This window comes from Pristiophorus japonicus, chromosome 23, assembly GCF_044704955.1.
Source record: "Pristiophorus japonicus isolate sPriJap1 chromosome 23, sPriJap1.hap1, whole genome shotgun sequence".
Lineage (NCBI taxonomy): Eukaryota > Metazoa > Chordata > Chondrichthyes > Pristiophoridae > Pristiophorus > Pristiophorus japonicus.
Window position 1 is genome coordinate 60,648,962 of NC_091999.1, and position 16,823 is coordinate 60,665,784.

At 43.5% G+C, this 16,823-nt stretch overlaps 12 non-coding genes across 12 annotated transcripts; all 12 read left to right on the forward strand.

Annotated features, from left to right (window-relative positions):
* Positions 1-946: 946 nt before the first annotated feature.
* On the forward strand, positions 947-1,018 carry trnad-guc (transfer RNA aspartic acid (anticodon GUC)). The gene has a single exon. It is a non-coding gene; the product is annotated as a tRNA-Asp (tRNA).
* Positions 1,019-1,234: 216 nt separating this feature from the next.
* Positions 1,235-1,316, forward strand: trnas-aga (transfer RNA serine (anticodon AGA)). Its single transcript has one exon. It is a non-coding gene; the product is annotated as a tRNA-Ser (tRNA).
* Positions 1,317-5,135: 3,819 nt separating this feature from the next.
* trnas-cga (transfer RNA serine (anticodon CGA)) lies at positions 5,136-5,217 on the forward strand. Its single transcript has one exon. It is a non-coding gene; the product is annotated as a tRNA-Ser (tRNA).
* A 1,848-nt stretch (positions 5,218-7,065) lies between these two features.
* Positions 7,066-7,147, forward strand: trnas-cga (transfer RNA serine (anticodon CGA)). The gene has a single exon. It is a non-coding gene; the product is annotated as a tRNA-Ser (tRNA).
* A 1,849-nt stretch (positions 7,148-8,996) lies between these two features.
* Positions 8,997-9,078, forward strand: trnas-aga (transfer RNA serine (anticodon AGA)). The gene has a single exon. It is a non-coding gene; the product is annotated as a tRNA-Ser (tRNA).
* Positions 9,079-10,590: 1,512 nt separating this feature from the next.
* On the forward strand, positions 10,591-10,662 carry trnad-guc (transfer RNA aspartic acid (anticodon GUC)). Its single transcript has one exon. It is a non-coding gene; the product is annotated as a tRNA-Asp (tRNA).
* Positions 10,663-10,878: 216 nt separating this feature from the next.
* Positions 10,879-10,960, forward strand: trnas-aga (transfer RNA serine (anticodon AGA)). Its single transcript has one exon. It is a non-coding gene; the product is annotated as a tRNA-Ser (tRNA).
* Positions 10,961-12,827: 1,867 nt separating this feature from the next.
* On the forward strand, positions 12,828-12,909 carry trnas-cga (transfer RNA serine (anticodon CGA)). The gene has a single exon. It is a non-coding gene; the product is annotated as a tRNA-Ser (tRNA).
* A 1,577-nt stretch (positions 12,910-14,486) lies between these two features.
* Positions 14,487-14,558, forward strand: trnad-guc (transfer RNA aspartic acid (anticodon GUC)). The gene has a single exon. It is a non-coding gene; the product is annotated as a tRNA-Asp (tRNA).
* Positions 14,559-14,774: 216 nt separating this feature from the next.
* On the forward strand, positions 14,775-14,856 carry trnas-aga (transfer RNA serine (anticodon AGA)). Its single transcript has one exon. It is a non-coding gene; the product is annotated as a tRNA-Ser (tRNA).
* A 1,579-nt stretch (positions 14,857-16,435) lies between these two features.
* trnad-guc (transfer RNA aspartic acid (anticodon GUC)) lies at positions 16,436-16,507 on the forward strand. The gene has a single exon. It is a non-coding gene; the product is annotated as a tRNA-Asp (tRNA).
* Positions 16,508-16,723: 216 nt separating this feature from the next.
* trnas-aga (transfer RNA serine (anticodon AGA)) lies at positions 16,724-16,805 on the forward strand. The gene has a single exon. It is a non-coding gene; the product is annotated as a tRNA-Ser (tRNA).
* The last annotated feature ends 18 nt before the right edge of the window (positions 16,806-16,823 follow it).

The following is a 16,823-nucleotide window of genomic DNA, read 5'->3' on the forward strand; positions in this document are numbered from 1 at the left end:
CCCCCGTGTAAATATTATTAAAAATGTTCGTAAATGCTCACTAAAAGACTATGTGCATGTGTTTGTATGTGGTGTTGGGGTTGAAGCCCAGTTTGTCACAGAGACAGAATCCAAGCTCTCACAGGGCCAGGATAACCGAGTGGTTATGTCGTTGGCCTTAAACTTCAAAGGGTTTTCCACCGTGGGTTCTTCCCCACTCCTGGTTTCTATTTATTTTAACACAGATTTCCTCCCATTCTGATCAGTGATGTCCGATTTTCATCGGTTGAATCAACAATTTTCTGTAACTATGTGTCACTCTGAACCGATAATGAAATGAAATTGTGAAATGTATCTGTGTCGCTCGGTCTCTGCCTCTCTCTCTCCACAGAGCTGTGTATGTGTTTGTATGTCTGAGTCTTTGTCTCTCTCAGTCTGACTCACTCTGTCTGTCCCTGTTTCTCCATTTGTCTCAGTCTCTCAATCTGTCTCTTTCTCACGGTGCCCACGTCTGTTCCAATGGGATTCTCTCAGATTCTTTGTCTGACTGGCTCTCTCTTTCCCATCATTTCGGTCTGTCCATTTCTTTGCCTGTCTCTGTTAGTCCCTGCCTCTAACCTGAGAAGTATTTCCATCATTTTCTGTTTTAGACTCTATCTCTTTCTCTCTATCTGTCTCTCTCCTTGTCACTGTCTTTATCATTGTCTTTCTCTCACTCTTTCCCTTTCTCTCTTAATAGATCAAACACACAAATCTCTGTCTCTGTATGTGTTTGAGTCTTTTTCTCACCCAATCTGCCTCTCCTTCTCAGTCTCACACTTTCTGTCTCTCGTTGTCTCTATCTCGGTGTCTGTCTCTCCCTGTTTGTCGGTTTGTCTCTGTCTCTCAATGTGTCTGTAGACTTCTCATGGTGTCCAGTTCTGTTCACAGCTCGATTCCTGCTCCGACAGAGCAGCTTTCCGTCAGTTCCTCGTTAGTATAGTGGTGAGTATCCCCGCCTGTCACGCGGGAGACCGGGGTTCAATTCCCCGATGGGAAGGCAGATGTTTCAAAATGTTGATTTTTACTTCTGTTTCTTGGCAGATACATATGAAAAATTCCAGAACGAAATCGAACTGTGAAAATACAGTTGGAGGAGTTTGCCTATTCCAGATTTTTAGCAAACGGAGACTTTTTCAGGATTCTTTGGCCGTCTGCTGCACAGAGATGGATGACTGAGTTTTTTCTGAGTAACGTTTAAAAAGCCAGCGACACAGTAGTCGTGGCCGAGTGGTTAAGGCGATGGACTAGAAATCCATTGGGATTTTCCCGCGCAGGTTCGAATCCTGCCGACTACGATTCTCAGCATTTTTCATTCCATTTCACAATTTAACCAGTTCTCTACCAAACTGATCATGTGATAATTGGAATAACGTCCCACACCTTTCAACACTGACATTTGTTCTCATTTTTATTAATCTGCAATATTCACGATACATCCGATTAAAAAATCGCAACAATCAGTCAAAGTTGCGACAGTGATTCAGCCTGTCTATCCCTCGAGATGTCTAAGGCAGCTGTGCATGCCCGTTGGTGCGTGTAAATTTTTGGTTATGTGTGTCTCTGTGTCTGTCTATCTCTATTTTTGTCTCTGTGTATGTGTAACTGTCTGTGGAAATCATCACCATGAATTTGGTATGTCCTGGAACTTACAAAAAAGACTTGGGGAAAATAATACGGTTGTGAACTTTTGTATCGGCTTTGGTTCAGTGGCAGCATTCTCGACTGAATCAGGAGTTTGTGTGTTCAAGTCGCACTCCTTGGACTTGAGCATATCATCTTGGCTAACACTCAAGTACAGCACTTGGGGAATTTTGCAATGTTGAAGCTGTTGACTTTCGGATGAAATGTTAAATTGAAGCTCCGTCTGCACCCTCGGGTGGATATGAAAGTTCCCAGTGCATTACTCGAAACAGAGTAGGAGAGTTGCCCTCGTGTCAATATTCCTAAAATTTTCGTAAATGCTCACTAAAAGACTATGTGCATGTGTTTGTATGTGGGGTTGGGGTTGAAGCCCAGTTTGTCACAGAGACAGAATCCAAGCTCTCACAGGGCCAGGATAACCGAGTGGTTATGTCGTTGGCCTTAAACTTCAAAGGGTTTTCCACCGTGGGTTCATCCCCACTCCTGGTTTCTATTTATTTTAACACAGATTTCCTCCCATTCTGATCAGTGATGTCCGATTTTCATCGGTTGAATCAACAATTTTCTGTAACTATGTGTCACTCTGAACCGATAATGAAATGAAATTGTGAAATGTATCTGTGTCGCTCGGTCTCTGCCTCTCTCTCTCTCTCCACAGAGCTGTGTATGTGTTTGTATTTCTGAGTCTTTGTCTCTCTCAGTCTGACTCACTCTGTCTGTCCCTGTTTCTCCGTTTGTCTCAGTCTCTCAATCTGTCTCTTTCTCACGGTGCCCACTTCTGTTCCAATGGGATTCTCTCAGATTCTTTGTCTGACTGGCTCTCTCTTTCCCATCATTTCGGTCTGTCCATTTCTTTGCCTGTCTCTGTTAGTCCCTGCCTCTAACCTGAGAAGTATTTCCATCATTTTCTGTTTTAGTCTCTATCTCTTTCTCTCTATCTGTCTCTCTCCTTGTCACTGTCTTTATCATTGTCTTTCTCTCACTCTTTCCCTTTCTCTCTTAATAGATCAAACACACAAATCTCTGTCTCTGTATGTGTTTGAGTCTTTTTCTCACCCAATCTGCCTCTCCTTCTCAGTCTCACACTTTCTGTCTCTCGTTGTCTCTATCTCGGTGTCTGTCTCTCCCTGTTTGTCGGTTTGTCTCTGTCTCTCAATGTGTCTGCCGACTTCTCATGGTGTCCAGTTCTGTTCACAGCTCGATTCCTGCTCCGACAGAGCAGCTATCCGTTAGTTCCTCGTTAGTATAGTGGTGAGTATCCCCGCCTGTCACGCGAGATACCGGGGTTCAATTCCCCGACGGGGAGGCAGATGTTTCAAATCGTTGATTTTTACTTCTGTTTCTTGGTAGATACATATTAAAAATTCCATAGCGAAATCGAACTGTGAAAATACAGGTAGAGGAGTTTGCCTCTTCCAGATTTTTAGCAAACGGAGACTTTTTCAGGATTCTTTGGCCGTCTGCTGCACAGAGATGGATGACTGAGTTTTTTCTGAGTAACGTTTAAAAAGCCAGCGACACAGTAGTCGTGGCCGAGTGGTTAAGGCGATGGACTAGAAAACCATTGGGATTTTCCTGCGCAGGTTCGAATCCTGCCGACTCCGATTCTCAGCATTTTTCATTCCATTTCATAATTTAACCAGTTCTCTACCAAACTGATCATGTGATAATTGGAATAACGTCCCACACCTTTCAACACTGACATTTGAACTCATTTTTATTAATCTGCAATATTCACGATACATCTGATTAAAAAATCGCAACAATCAGTCAAAGTTGCGACAGTGATTCAGCCTGTCTATCCCTCGAGATGTCTAAGGCAGCTGTGCATGCCCGTTGGTGCGTGTAAATTTTTGGTTATGTGTGTCTCTGTGTCTGTCTATCTCTATTTTTGTCTCTGTGTATGTGTAACTGTCTGTGGAAATCATCACCATGAATTTGGTATGTCCTGGAACTTACAAAAAAGACTTGGGGAAAATAATACGGTTGTGAACTTTTGTATCGGCTTTGGTTCAGTGGCAGCATTCTCGACTGAATCAGGAGTTTGTGTGTTCAAGTCGCACTCCTTGGACTTGAGCATATCATCTTGGCTAACACTCAAGTGCAGCACTTGGGGAATTTTGCAATGTTGAAGCTGTTGAATTTCGGATGAAATGTTAAATTGAAGCTCCGTCTGCACCCTCGGATGGATATGAAAGGTCCCAGAGCATTACTCGAAACAGAGTAGGAGAGTTGCCCTCGTGTCAATATTCCTAAAAATGTTCGTAAATGCTCACTAAAAGACTATGTGCATGTGTTTGTATGTGGGGTTGGGGTTGAAGCCCAGTTTGTCACAGAGAAAGAATCCAAGCTCTCACAGGGCCAGGATAACCGAGTGGTTATGTCGTTGGCCTTAAACTTCAAAGGGTTTTCCACCGTGGGTTCTTTCCCACTCCTGGTTTCCATTTATTTTAACACAGATTTCCTCCCATTCTGATCAGTGATGTCCGATTTTCATCGGTTGAATCAACAATTTTCTGTAACTATGTGTCACTCTGAACCGATAATGAAATGAAATTGTGAAATGTATCTGTGTCGCTCGGTCTCTGCCTCTCTCTCTCTCTCCACAGAGCTGTGTATGTGTTTGTATGTCTGAGTCTTTGTCTCTCTCAGTCTGACTCACTCTGTCTGTCCCTGTTTCTCCGTTTGTCTCAGTCTCTCAATCTGTCTCTTTCTAACGGTGCCCACGTCTGTTCCAATGGGATTCTCTCAGATTCTTTGTCTGACTGGCTCTCTCTTTCCCATCATTTCGGTCTGTCCATTTCTTTGCCTGTCTCTGTTAGTCCCTGCCTCTAACCTGAGAAGTATTTCCATCATTTTCTGTTTTAGTCTCTATCTCTTTCTCTCTATCTGTCTCTCTCCTTGTCACTGTCTTTATCATTGTCTTTCTCTCACTCTTTCCCTTTCTCTCTTAATAGATCAAACACACAAATCTCTGTCTCTGTATGTGTTTGAGTCTTTTTCTCACCCAATCTGCCTCTCCTTCTCAGTCTCACACTTTCTGTCTCTCGTTGTCTCTATCTCGGTGTCTGTCTCTCCCTGTTTGTCGGTTTGTCTCTGTCTCTCAATGTGTCTGTCGACTTCTCATGGTGTCCAGTTCTGTTCACAGCTCGATTCCGGCTCCGACAGAGCAGCTATCCGTCAGTTCCTCGTTAGTATAGTGGTGAGTATCCCCGCCTGTCACGCGGGATACCGGGGTTCAATTTCCCGACGGGCAGGCAGATGTTTCAAAATGTTGATTTTTACTTCTGTTTCTTGGTAGATACATATTAAAAATTCCAGAGCGAAATCGAACTGTGAAAATACAGGTAGAGGAGTTTGCCTCTTCCAGATTTTTAGCAAACGGAGACTTTTTCAGGATACTTTGGCCGTCTGCTGCACAGAGATGGATGACTGAGTTTTTTCTGAGTAACGTTTAAAAAGCCAGCGACGCAGTAGTCGTGGCCGAGTGGTTAAGGCGATGGACTCGAAATCCATTGGGATTTTCCCACGCAGGTTCGAATCCTGCCGACTACGATTCTCAGCACTTTTCATTCCATTTCACAATTTAACCAGTTCTCTACCAAACTGATCATGTAATAATTGGAACACTGACATTTGTTCTCATTTTTATTAATCTGCAAGATTCACGATACATCCGATTAAAAAATCGCAACAATCAGTCAAAGTTGCGACAGTGATTCAGCCTGTCTATCCCTCGAGATGTCTAAGGCATCTGTGCATGCCCGTTGGTGCGTGTAAAATTTTGGTTATGTGTGTCTCTGTGTCTGTCTATCTCTATTTTTGCTCTGTATATGTGCAACTGTCTGTGGAAATCATCACCATGAATTTGGTATGACCTGGAACTTATAAAAAAGACTTGGGGAAAATAATACGGTTGTGAACTTTTGTATCGGCTTTGGTTCAGTGGCAGCATTCTCGACTGAATCAGGAGTTTGTGTGTTCAAGTCGCACTCCTTGGACTTGAGCATATCATCTTGGCTAACACTCAAGTGCAGCACTTGGGGAATTTTGCAATGTTGAAGCTGTTGAATTTCGGATGAAATGTTAAATTGAAGCTCCGTCTGCACCCTCGGGTGGATATGAAAGGTCCCAGAGCATTACTCGAAACAGAGTAGGAGAGTTGCCCTCGTGTCAATATTCCTAAAAATGTTCGTAAATGCTCACTAAAAGACTATGTGCATGTGTTTGTATGTGGGGTTGGGGTTGAAGCCCAGTTTGTCACAGAGAAAGAATCCAAGCTCTCACAGGGCCAGGATAACCGAGTGGTTATGTCGTTGGCCTTAAACTTCAAAGGGTTTTCCACCGTGGGTTCTTTCCCACTCCTGGTTTCTATTTATTTTAACACAGATTTCCTCCCATTCTGATCAGTGATGTCCGATTTTCATCGGTTGAATCAACAATTTTCTGTAACTATGTGTCACTCTGAACCGATAATGAAATGAAATTGTGAAATGTATCTGTGTCGCTCGGTCTCTGCCTCTCTCTCTCTCTCCACAGAGCTGTGTATGTGTTTGTATGTCTGAGTCTTTGTCTCTCTCAGTCTGACTCACTCTGTCTGTCCCTGTTTCTCCGTTTGTCTCAGTCTCTCAATCTGTCTCTTTCTAACGGTGCCCACGTCTGTTCCAATGGGATTCTCTCAGATTCTTTGTCTGACTGGCTCTCTCTTTCCCATCATTTAGGTCTGTCCATTTCTTTGCCTGTCTCTGTTAGTCCCTGCCTCTAACCTGAGAAGTATTTCCATCATTTTCTGTTTTAGTCTCTATCTCTTTCTCTCTATCTGTCTCTCTCCTTGTCACTGTCTTTATCATTGTCTTTCTCTCACTCTTTCCCTTTCTCTCTTAATAGATCAAACACACAAATCTCTGTCTCTGTATGTGTTTGAGTCTTTTTCTCACCCAATCTGCCTCTCCTTCTCAGTCTCACACTTTCTGTCTCTCGTTGTCTCTATCTCGGTGTCTGTCTCTCCCTGTTTGTCGGTTTGTCTCTGTCGCTCAATGTGTCTGTCGACTTCTCATGGTGTCCAGTTCTGTTCACAGCTCGATTCCGGCTCCGACAGAGCAGCTATCCGTCAGTTCCTCGTTAGTATAGTGGCGAGTATCCCCGCCTGTCACGCGGGATACCGGGGTTCAATTCCCCGACGGGCAGGCAGATGTTTCAAAATGTTGATTTTTACTTCTGTTTCTTGGCAGATACATATTAAAAATTCCAGAGCGAAATCGAACTGTGAAAATACAGGTAGAGGAGTTTGCCTCTTCCAGATTTTTAGCAAACGGAGACTTTTTCAGGATACTTTGGCCGTCTGCTGCACAGAGATGGATGACTGAGTTTTTTCTGAGTAACGTTTAAAAAGCCAGCGACGCAGTAGTCGTGGCCGAGTGGTTAAGGCGATGGACTCGAAATCCATTGGGATTTTCCCGCGCAGGTTCGAATCCTGCCGACTACGATTCTCAGCACTTTTCATTCCATTTCACAATTTAACCAGTTCTCTACCAAACTGATCATATAATAATTGGAACACTGACATTTGTTCTCATTTTTATTAATCTGCAATATTCACGATACATCCGATTAAAAAATCGCAACAATCAGTCAAAGTTGCGACAGTGATTCAGCCTGTCTATCCCTCGAGATGTCTAAGGCAGCTGTGCATGCACGTTGGTGCGTGTAAATGTTTGGTTATGTGTGTCTCTGTGTCTGTCTATCTCTATTTTTGTCTCTGTGTATGTGCAACTGTCTGTGGAAATCATCACCATGAATTTGGTATGTCCTGGAACTTATAAAAAAGACTTGGGGAAAATAATACGGTTGTGAACTTTTGTATCGGCTTTGGTTCAGTGGCAGCATTCTCGACTGAATCAGGAGTTTGTGTGTTCAAGTCGCACTCCTTCGACTTGAGCATATCATCTTGGCTAACACTCAAGTGCAGCACTTGGGGAATTTTGCAATGTTGAAGCTGTTGACTTTCGGATGAAATGTTAAATTGAAGCTCCGTCTGCACCCTCGGGTGGATATGAAAGGTCCCAGAGCATTACTCGAAACAGAGGAGGAGAGTTGCCCCCGTGTAAATATTACTAAAAATGTTCGTAAATGCTCACTAAAAGACTATGTGCATGTGTTTGTATGTGGTGTTGGGGTTGAAGCCCAGTTTGTCACAGAGACAGAATCCAAGCTCTCACAGGGCCAGGATAACCGAGTGGTTATGTCGTTGGCCTTAAACTTCAAAGGGTTTTCCACCGTGGGTTCTTCCCCACTCCTGGTTTCTATTTATTTTAACACAGATTTCCTCCCATTCTGATCAGTGATGTCCGATTTTCATCGGTTGAATCAACAATTTTCTGTAACTATGTGTCACTCTGAACCGATAATGAAATGAAATTGTGAAATGTATCTGTGTCGCTCGGTCTCTGCCTCTCTCTCTCTCTCCACAGAGCTGTGTATGTGTTTGTATGTCTGAGTCTTTGTCTCTCTCAGTCTGACTCACTCTGTCTGTCGCTGTTTCTCCGTTTGTCTCAGTCTCTCAATCTGTCTCTTTCTCACGGTGCCCACGTCTGTTCCAATGGGATTCTCTCAGATTCTTTGTCTGACTGGCTCTCTCTTTCCCATCATTTCGGTCTGTCCATTTCTTTGCCTGTCTCTGTTAGTCCCTGCCTCTAACCTGAGAATCATTTCCATCATTTTCTGTTTTAGTCTCTATCTCTTTCTCTCTATCTGTCTCTCTCCTTGTCACTGTCTTTATCATTGTCTTTCTCTCACTCTTTCCCTTTCTCTCTTAATAGATCAAACACACAAATCTCTGTCTCTGTATGTGTTTGAGTCTTTTTCTCACCCAATCTGTCTCTCCTTCTCAGTCTCACACTTTCTGTCTCTCGTTGTCTCTATCTCGGTGTCTGTCTCTCCCTGTTTGTCGGTTTGTCTCTGTCTCTCAATGTGTCTGTCGACTTCTCATGGTGTCCAGTTCTGTTCACAGCTCGATTCCTGCTCCGACAGAGCAGCTATCCGTCAGTTCCTCGTTAGTATAGTGGTGAGTATCCCCGCCTTTCACGCGGGATACCGGGGTTCAATTCCCCAACGGGGTGGCAGATGTTTCAAAATGTTGATTTTTACTTCTGTTTCTTGGTAGATACATATTAAAAATTCCACAGCGAAATCGAACTGTGAAAATACAGGTAGAGGAGTTTGCCTCTTCCAGATTTTTAGCAAACGGAGACTTTTTCAGGATTCTTTGGCCGTCTGCTGCACAGAGATGGATGACTGAGTTTTTTCTGAGTAACGTTTAAAAAGCCAGCGACACAGTAGTCGTGGCCGAGTGGTTAAGGCGATGGACTAGAAATCCATTGGGATTTTCCTGCGCAGGTTCGAATCCTGCCGACTCCGATTCTCAGCATTTTTCATTCCATTTCACAATTTAACCAGTTCTCTACCAAACTGATCATGTGATAATTGGAATAACGTCCCACACCTTTCAACACTGACATTTGATCTCATTTTTATTAATCTGCAATATTCACGATACATCCGATTAAAAAATCGCAACAATCAGTCAAAGTTGTGACAGTGATTCAGCCTGTCTATCCCTCGAGATGTCTAAGGCAGCTGTGCATGCCCGTTGGTGCGTGTAAATTTTTGGTTATCTGTGTCTCTGTGTCTGTCTATCTCTATTTTTGTCTCTGTGTATGTGCAACTGTCTGTGGAAATCATCACCATGAATTTGGTATGTCCTGGAACTTATAAAAAAGACTTGGGGAAAATAATACGGTTGTGAACTTTTGTATCGGCTTTGGTTCAGTGGCAGCATTCTCGACTGAATCAGGAGTTTGTGTGTTCAAGTCGCACTCCTTGGACTTGAGCATATCACCTTGTCTAACACTCAAGTGCAGCACTTGGGGAATTTTGCAATGTTGAAGCTGTTGACTTTCGGATGAAATGTTAAATTGAAGCTCCGTCTGCACCCTCGGGTGGATATGAAAGGTCGCAGAGCATTACTCGAAACAGAGTAGGAGAGTTGCCCCCGTGTCAATATTACTAAAAATGTTCGTAAATGCTCACTGAAAGCTCTCACAGGGCCAGGATAACCGAGTGGTTATGTCGTTGGCCTTAAACTTCAAAGGGTTTCCACCGTGGGTTCTTCCCCACTCCTGGTTTCTATTAATTTTAACACAGATTTCCTCCCATTCTGATCAGTGATGTCCGATTTTCATCGGTTGAATCAACAATTTTCTGTAACTATGTGTCACTTTGAACCGATAATGAAATGAAATTGTGAAATGTATCTGTGTCGGTCGGTCTCTGCCTCTCTCTCTCTCTCCACAGAGCTGTGTATGTGTTTGTATGTCTGAGTCTTTGTCTCTCTCAGTCTGACTCACTCTGTCTGTCCCTGTTTCTCCGTTTGTCTCAGTCTCTCAATCTGTCTCTTTCTCACGGTGCCCACGTCTGTTCCAATGGGATTCTCTCAGATTCTTTGTCTGACTGGCTCTCTCTTTCCCATCATTTCGGTCTATCCATTTCTTTGCCTGTCTCTGTTAGTCCCTGCCTCTAACCTGAGAAGTATTTCCATCATTTTCTGTTTTAGTCTCTATCTCTTTCTCTCTATCTGTCTCTCTCCTTGTCACTGTCTTTATCATTGTCCTTCTCTCACTCTTTCCCTTTCTCTCTTAATAGATCAAACACACAAATCTCTGTCTCTGTATGTGTTTGAGTCTTTTTCTCACCCAATCTGCCTCTCCTTCTCAGTCTCACACTTTCTGTCTCTCGTTGTCTCTATCTCGGTGTCTGTCTCTCCCTCTTTGTCGGTTTGTCTCTGTCTCTCAATGTGTCTGTCGACTTCTCATGGTGTCCAGTTCTGTTCACAGCTCGATTCCTGCTCCGACAGAGCAGCGTTTTGTTAGTTCCTCGTTAGTATAGTGGTGAGTATCCCCGCCTGTCACGCGGGAGACCGGGGTTCAATTCCCCGACGGGGAGGCAGATGTTTCAAAATGTTGATTTTTACTTCTGTTTCTTGGCAGATACATATTAAAAATTCCAGAGCGAAATCGAACTGTGAAAATACAGTTGGAGGAGTTTGCCTATTCCAGATTTTTAGCAAACGGAGACTTTTTCAGGATTCTTTGGCCGTCTGCTGCACAGAGATGGATGACTGAGTTTTTTCTGAGTAACGTTTAAAAAGCCAGCGACACAGTAGTTGTGGCCGAGTGGTTAAGGCGATGGACTAGAAATCCATTGGGATTTTCCCGCGCAGGTTCGAATCCTGCCGACTCCGATTCTCAGCATTTTTCATTCCATTTCACAATTTAACCAGTTCTCTACCAAACTGATCATGTGATAATCGGAATAACGTCCCACACCTTTCAACACTGACATTTGATCTCATTTTTATGATCTGCAATATTCACGATACATCCGATTAAAAAATCGCAACAATCAGTCAAAGTTGCGACAGTGATTCAGCCTGTCTATCCCTCGAGATGTCTAAGGCAGCTGTGCATGCCCGTTGGTGCGTGTAAATTTTTGGTTATGTGTGTCTCTGTGTCTGTCTATCTCTATTTTTGTCTCTGTGTATGTGCAACTGTCTGTGGAAATCATCACCATGAATTTGGTATGTCCTGGAACTTATAAAAAAGACTTGGGGAAAATAATACGGTTGTGAACTTTTGTATCGGCTTTGGTTCAGTGGCAGCATTCTCGACTGAATCAGGAGTTTGTGTGTTCAAGTCGCACTCCTTGGACTTGAGCATATCATCTTGGCTAACACTCAAGTGCAGCACTTGGGGAATTTTGCAATGTTGAAGCTGTTGACTTTCGGATGAAATGTTAAATTGAAGCTCCGTCTGCACCCTCGGGTGGATATGAAAGGTCCCAGAGCATTACTCGAAACAGAGTAGGAGTGTTGCCCTCGTGTAAATATTACTAAAAATGTTCGTAAATGCTCACTAAAAGACAATGTGCATGTGTTTGTATGTGGGGTTGGGGTTGAAGCCCAGTTTGTCACAGAGACAGAATCCAAGCTCTCACAGGGCCAGGATAACCGAGTGGTTATGTCGTTGGCCTTAAACTTCAAAGGTTTTCCACCATGGGTTCTTCCCCACTCCTGGTTTCTATTTATTTTAACACAGATTTCCTCCCATTCTGATCAGTGATGTCCGATTTTCATCGGTTGAATCAACAATTTTCTGTAACTATGTGTCACTTTGAACCGATAATGAAATGAAATTGTGAAATGTATCTGTGTCGCTCGGTCTCTGCCTCTCTCTCTCTCTCCACAGAGCTGTGTATGTGTTTGTCTGTCTGAGTCTTTGTCTCTCTCAGTCTGACTCACTCTGTCTGTCCCTGTTTCTCCGTTTGTCTCAGTCTCTCAATCTGTCTCTTTCTCACGGTGCCCACGTCTGTTCCAATGGGATTCTCTCAGATTCTTTGTCTGACTGGCTCTCTCTTTCCCATCATTTCGGTCTGTCCATTTCTTTGCCTGTCTCTGTTAGTCCCTGCCTCTAACCTGAGAAGTATTTCCATCATTTTCTGTTTTAGTCTCTATCTCTTTCTCTCTATCTGTCTCTCTCCTTGTCACTGTCTTTATCATTGTCTTTCTCTCACTCTTTCCCTTTCTCTCTTAATAGATCAAACACACAAATCTCTGTCTCTGTATGTGTTTGAGTCTTTTTCTCACCCAATCTGCCTCTCCTTCTCAGTCTCACACTTTCTGTCTCTCGTTGTCTCTATCTCGGTGTCTGTCTCTCCCTGTTTGTCGGTTTGTCTCTGTCTCTCAATGTGTCTGTCGACTTCTCATTGTGTCCAGTTCTGTTCACAGCTCGATTCCGGCTCCGACAGAGCAGCTATCCGTCAGTTCCTCGTTAGTATAGTGGTGAGTATCCTCGCCTGTCACGCGGGATACAGGGGTTCAATTCCCCGACGGGGAGGCAGATGTTTCAAAATGTTGATTTTTACTTCTGTTTCTTGGCAGATACATATTAAAAATTCCAGAGCGAAATGGAACTGTGAAAATACAGGTAGAGGAGTTTGCCTCTTCCAGATTTTTAGCAAACGGAGACTTTTTCAGGATTCTTTGGCCGTCTGCTGCACAGAGATGGATGACTGAGTTTTTTCTGAGTAACGTTTAAAAAGCCAGCGACACAGTAGTCGTGGCCGAGTGGTTAAGCCGATGGACTCGAAATCCATTGGGATTTTCCCGCACAGGTTCGAATCCTGCCGACTCCGATTCTCAGCATTTTTCATTCCATTTCACAATTTAACCAGTTCTCTACCAAACTGTTCATGTGATAATTGGAATAACGTCCCACATCTTTCAACACTGACATTTGTTCTCATTTTTATTAATCTGCAATATTCACGATACATCCGATTAAAAAATCGCAACAATCAGTCAAAGTTGCGATAGTGATTCAGCCTGTCTATCCCTCGAGATGTCTAAGGCAGCTGTGCATGCCCGTTGGTGCGTGTAAATGTTTGGTTATGTGTGTCTCTGTGTCTGTCTATCTCTATTTTTGTCTCTGTGTATGTGCAACTGTCTGTGGAAATCATCACCATGAATTTGGTATGTCCTGGAACTTATAAAAAAGACTTGGGGAAAATAATACGTTTGTGAACTTTTGTATCGGCTTTGGTTCAGTGGCAGCATTCTCGACTGAATCAGGAGTTTATGTGTTCAAGTCGCACTCCTTGGACTTGAGCATATCATCTTGGCTAACACTCAAGTGCAGCACTTGGGGAATTTTGCAATGTTGAAGCTGTTGACTTTCGGATGAAATGTTAAATTGAAGCTCCGTCTGCACCCTCGGGTGGATATGAAAGGTCCCAGAGCATTACTCGAAACAAAGTAGGAGAGTTGCCCCCGTGTAAATATTACTAAAAATGTTCGTAAATGCTCACTAAAAGACTATGTGCATGTGTTTGTATGTGGTGTTGGGGTTGAAGCCCAGTTTGTCACAGAGACAGGATCCAAGCTCTCACAGGGCCAGGATAACCGAGTGGTTATGTCGTTGGCCTTAAACTTCAAAGGGTTTTCCACCGTGGGTTCTTCCCCACTCCTGGTTTCTATTTATTTTAACACAGATTTCCTCCCATTCTGATCAGTGATGTCCGATTTTCATCGGTTGAATCAACAATTTTCTGTAACTATGTGTCACTCTGAACCGATAATGAAATGAAATTGTGAAATGTATCTGTGTCGCTCGGTCTCTGCCTCTCTCTCTCCACAGAGCTGTGTATGTGTTTGTATGTCTGAGTCTTTGTCTCTCTCAGTCTGACTCACTCTGTCTGTCGCTGTTTCTCCGTTTGTCTCAGTCTCTCAATCTGTCTCTTTCTCACGGTGCCCACGTCTGTTCCAATGGGATTCTCTCAGATTCTTTGTCTGACTGGCTCTCTCTTTCCCATCATTTCGGTCTGTCCATTTCTTTGCCTTTCTCTGTTAGTCCCTGCCTCTAACCTGAGAATCATTTCCATCATTTTCTGTTTTAGTCTCTATCTCTTTCTCTCTATCTGTCTCTCTCCTTGTCACTGACTTTATCATTGTCTTTCTCTCACTCTTTCCCTTTCTCTCTTAATAGATCAAACACACAAATCTCTGTCTCTGTATGTGTTTGAGTCTTTTTCTCACCCAATCTGCCTCTCCTTCTCAGTCTCACACTTTCTGTCTCTCGTTGTCTCTATCTCGGTGTCTGTCTCTCCCTGTTTGTCGGTTTGTCTCTGTCTCTCAATGTGTCTGTCGACTTCTCATGGTGTCCAGTTCTGTTCACAGATCGATTCCTGCTCCGACAGAGTAGCTATACGTCAGTTCCTCGTTAGTATAGTGGTGAGTATCCCCGCCTGTCACGCGGGAGACCGGGGTTCAATTCCCTGACGGGGAGGAAGATGTTTCAAAATGTTGATTTTTACTTCTGTTTCTTGGTAGATACATATTAAAAATTCGAGAGCGAAATCGAACTGTGAAAATACAGGTAGAGGAGTTTCCCTCTTCCAGATTTTTAGCAAACGGAGACTTTTTCAGGATTCTTTGGCCGTCTGCTGCACAGAGATGCATGACTGAGTTTTTTCTGAGTAACGTTTAAAAAGGCAGCGACACAGTAGTCGTGGCCGAGTGGTTAAGGCGATGGACTAGAAATCCATTGGGTTTTTCCCGCGCAGGTTCGAATCCTGCCGACTCCGATTCTCAGCATTTTTCATTCCATTTCACAATTTAACCAGTTCTCTACCAAACTGATCATGTGATAATCGGAATAACGTCCCAAACCTTTCAACACTGACATTTGATCTCATTTTTATGATCTGCAATATTCACGATACATCCGATTAAAAAATCGCAACAATCAGTCAAAGTTGCGACAGTGATTCAGCCTGTCTATCCCTGGAGATGTCTAAGGCAGCTGTGCATGCCCGTTGGTGCGTGTAAATTTTTGGTTATGTGTGTCTCTGTGTCTGTCTATCTCTATTTTTGTCTCTGTGTATGTGCAACTGTCTGTGGAAATCATCACCATGAATTTGGTATGTCCTGGAACTTATAAAAAAGACTTGGGGAAAATAATACGGTTGTGAACTTTTGTATCGGCTTTGGTTCAGTGGCAGCATTCTCGACTGAATCAGGAGTTTGTGTGTTCAAGTCGCACTCCTTGGACTTGAGCATATCATCTTGGCTAACACTCAAGTGCAGCACTTGGGGAATTTTGCAATGTTGAAGCTGTTGACTTTCGGATGAAATGTTAAATTGAAGCTCCGTCTGCACCCTCGGGTGGATATGAAAGGTCCCAGAGCATTACTCGAAACAGAGTAGGAGTGTTGCCCTCGTGTAAATATTACTAAAAATGTTCGTAAATGCTCACTAAAAGACAATGTGCATGTGTTTGTATGTGGGGTTGGGGTTGAAGCCCAGTTTGTCACAGAGACAGAATCCAAGCTCTCACAGGGCCAGGATAACCGAGTGGTTATGTCGTTGGCCTTAAACTTCAAAGGTTTTCCACCATGGGTTCTTCCCCACTCCTGGTTTCTATTTATTTTAACACAGATTTCCTCCCATTCTGATCAGTGATGTCCGATTTTCATCGGTTGAATCAACAATTTTCTGTAACTATGTGTCACTTTGAACCGATAATGAAATGAAATTGTGAAATGTATCTGTGTCGCTCGGTCTCTGCCTCTCGCTCTCTCTCCACAGAGCTGTGTATGGGTTTGTCTGTCTGAGTCTTTGTCTCTCTCAGTCTGACTCACTCTGTCTGTCCCTGTTTCTCCGTTTGTCTCAGTCTCTCAATCTGTCTCTTTCTCACGGTGCCCACGTCTGTTCCAATGGGATTCTCTCAGATTCTTTGTCTGACTGGCTCTCTCTTTCCCATCATTTCGGTCTGTCCATTTCTTTGCCTGTCTCTGTTAGTCCCTGCCTCTAACCTGAGAAGTATTTCCATCATTTTCTGTTTTAGTCTCTATCTCTTTCTCTCTATCTGTCTCTCTCCTTGTCACTGTCTTTATCATTGTCTTTCTCTCACTCTTTCCCTTTCTCTCTTAATAGATCAAACACACAAATCTCTGTCTCTGTATGTGTTTGAGTCTTTTTCTCACCCAATCTGCCTCTCCTTCTCAGTCTCACACTTTCTGTCTCTCGTTGTCTCTATCTCGGTGTCTGTCTCTCCCTGTTTGTCGGTTTGTCTCTGTCTCTCAATGTGTCTGTCGACTTCTCATGGTGTCCAGTTCTGTTCACAGATCGATTCCTGCTCCGACAGAGTAGCTATACGTCAGTTCCTCGTTAGTATAGTGGTGAGTATCCCCGCCTGTCACGCGGGAGACCGGGGTTCAATTCCCTGACGGGGAGGAAGATGTTTCAAAATGTTGATTTTTACTTCTGTTTCTTGGTAGATACATATTAAAAATTCCAGAGCGAAATCGAACTGTGAAAATACAGGTAGAGGAGTTTGCCTCTTCCAGATTTTTAGCAAACGGAGACTTTTTCAGGATTCTTTGGCCGTCTGCTGCACAGAGATGCATGACTGAGTTTTTTCTGAGTAACGTTTAAAAAGGCAGCGACACAGTAGTCGTGGCCGAGTGGTTAAGGCGATGGACTAGAAATCCATTGGGTTTTTCCCGCGCAGGTTCGAATCCTGCCGACTACGATTCTCAGCATTTTTCAT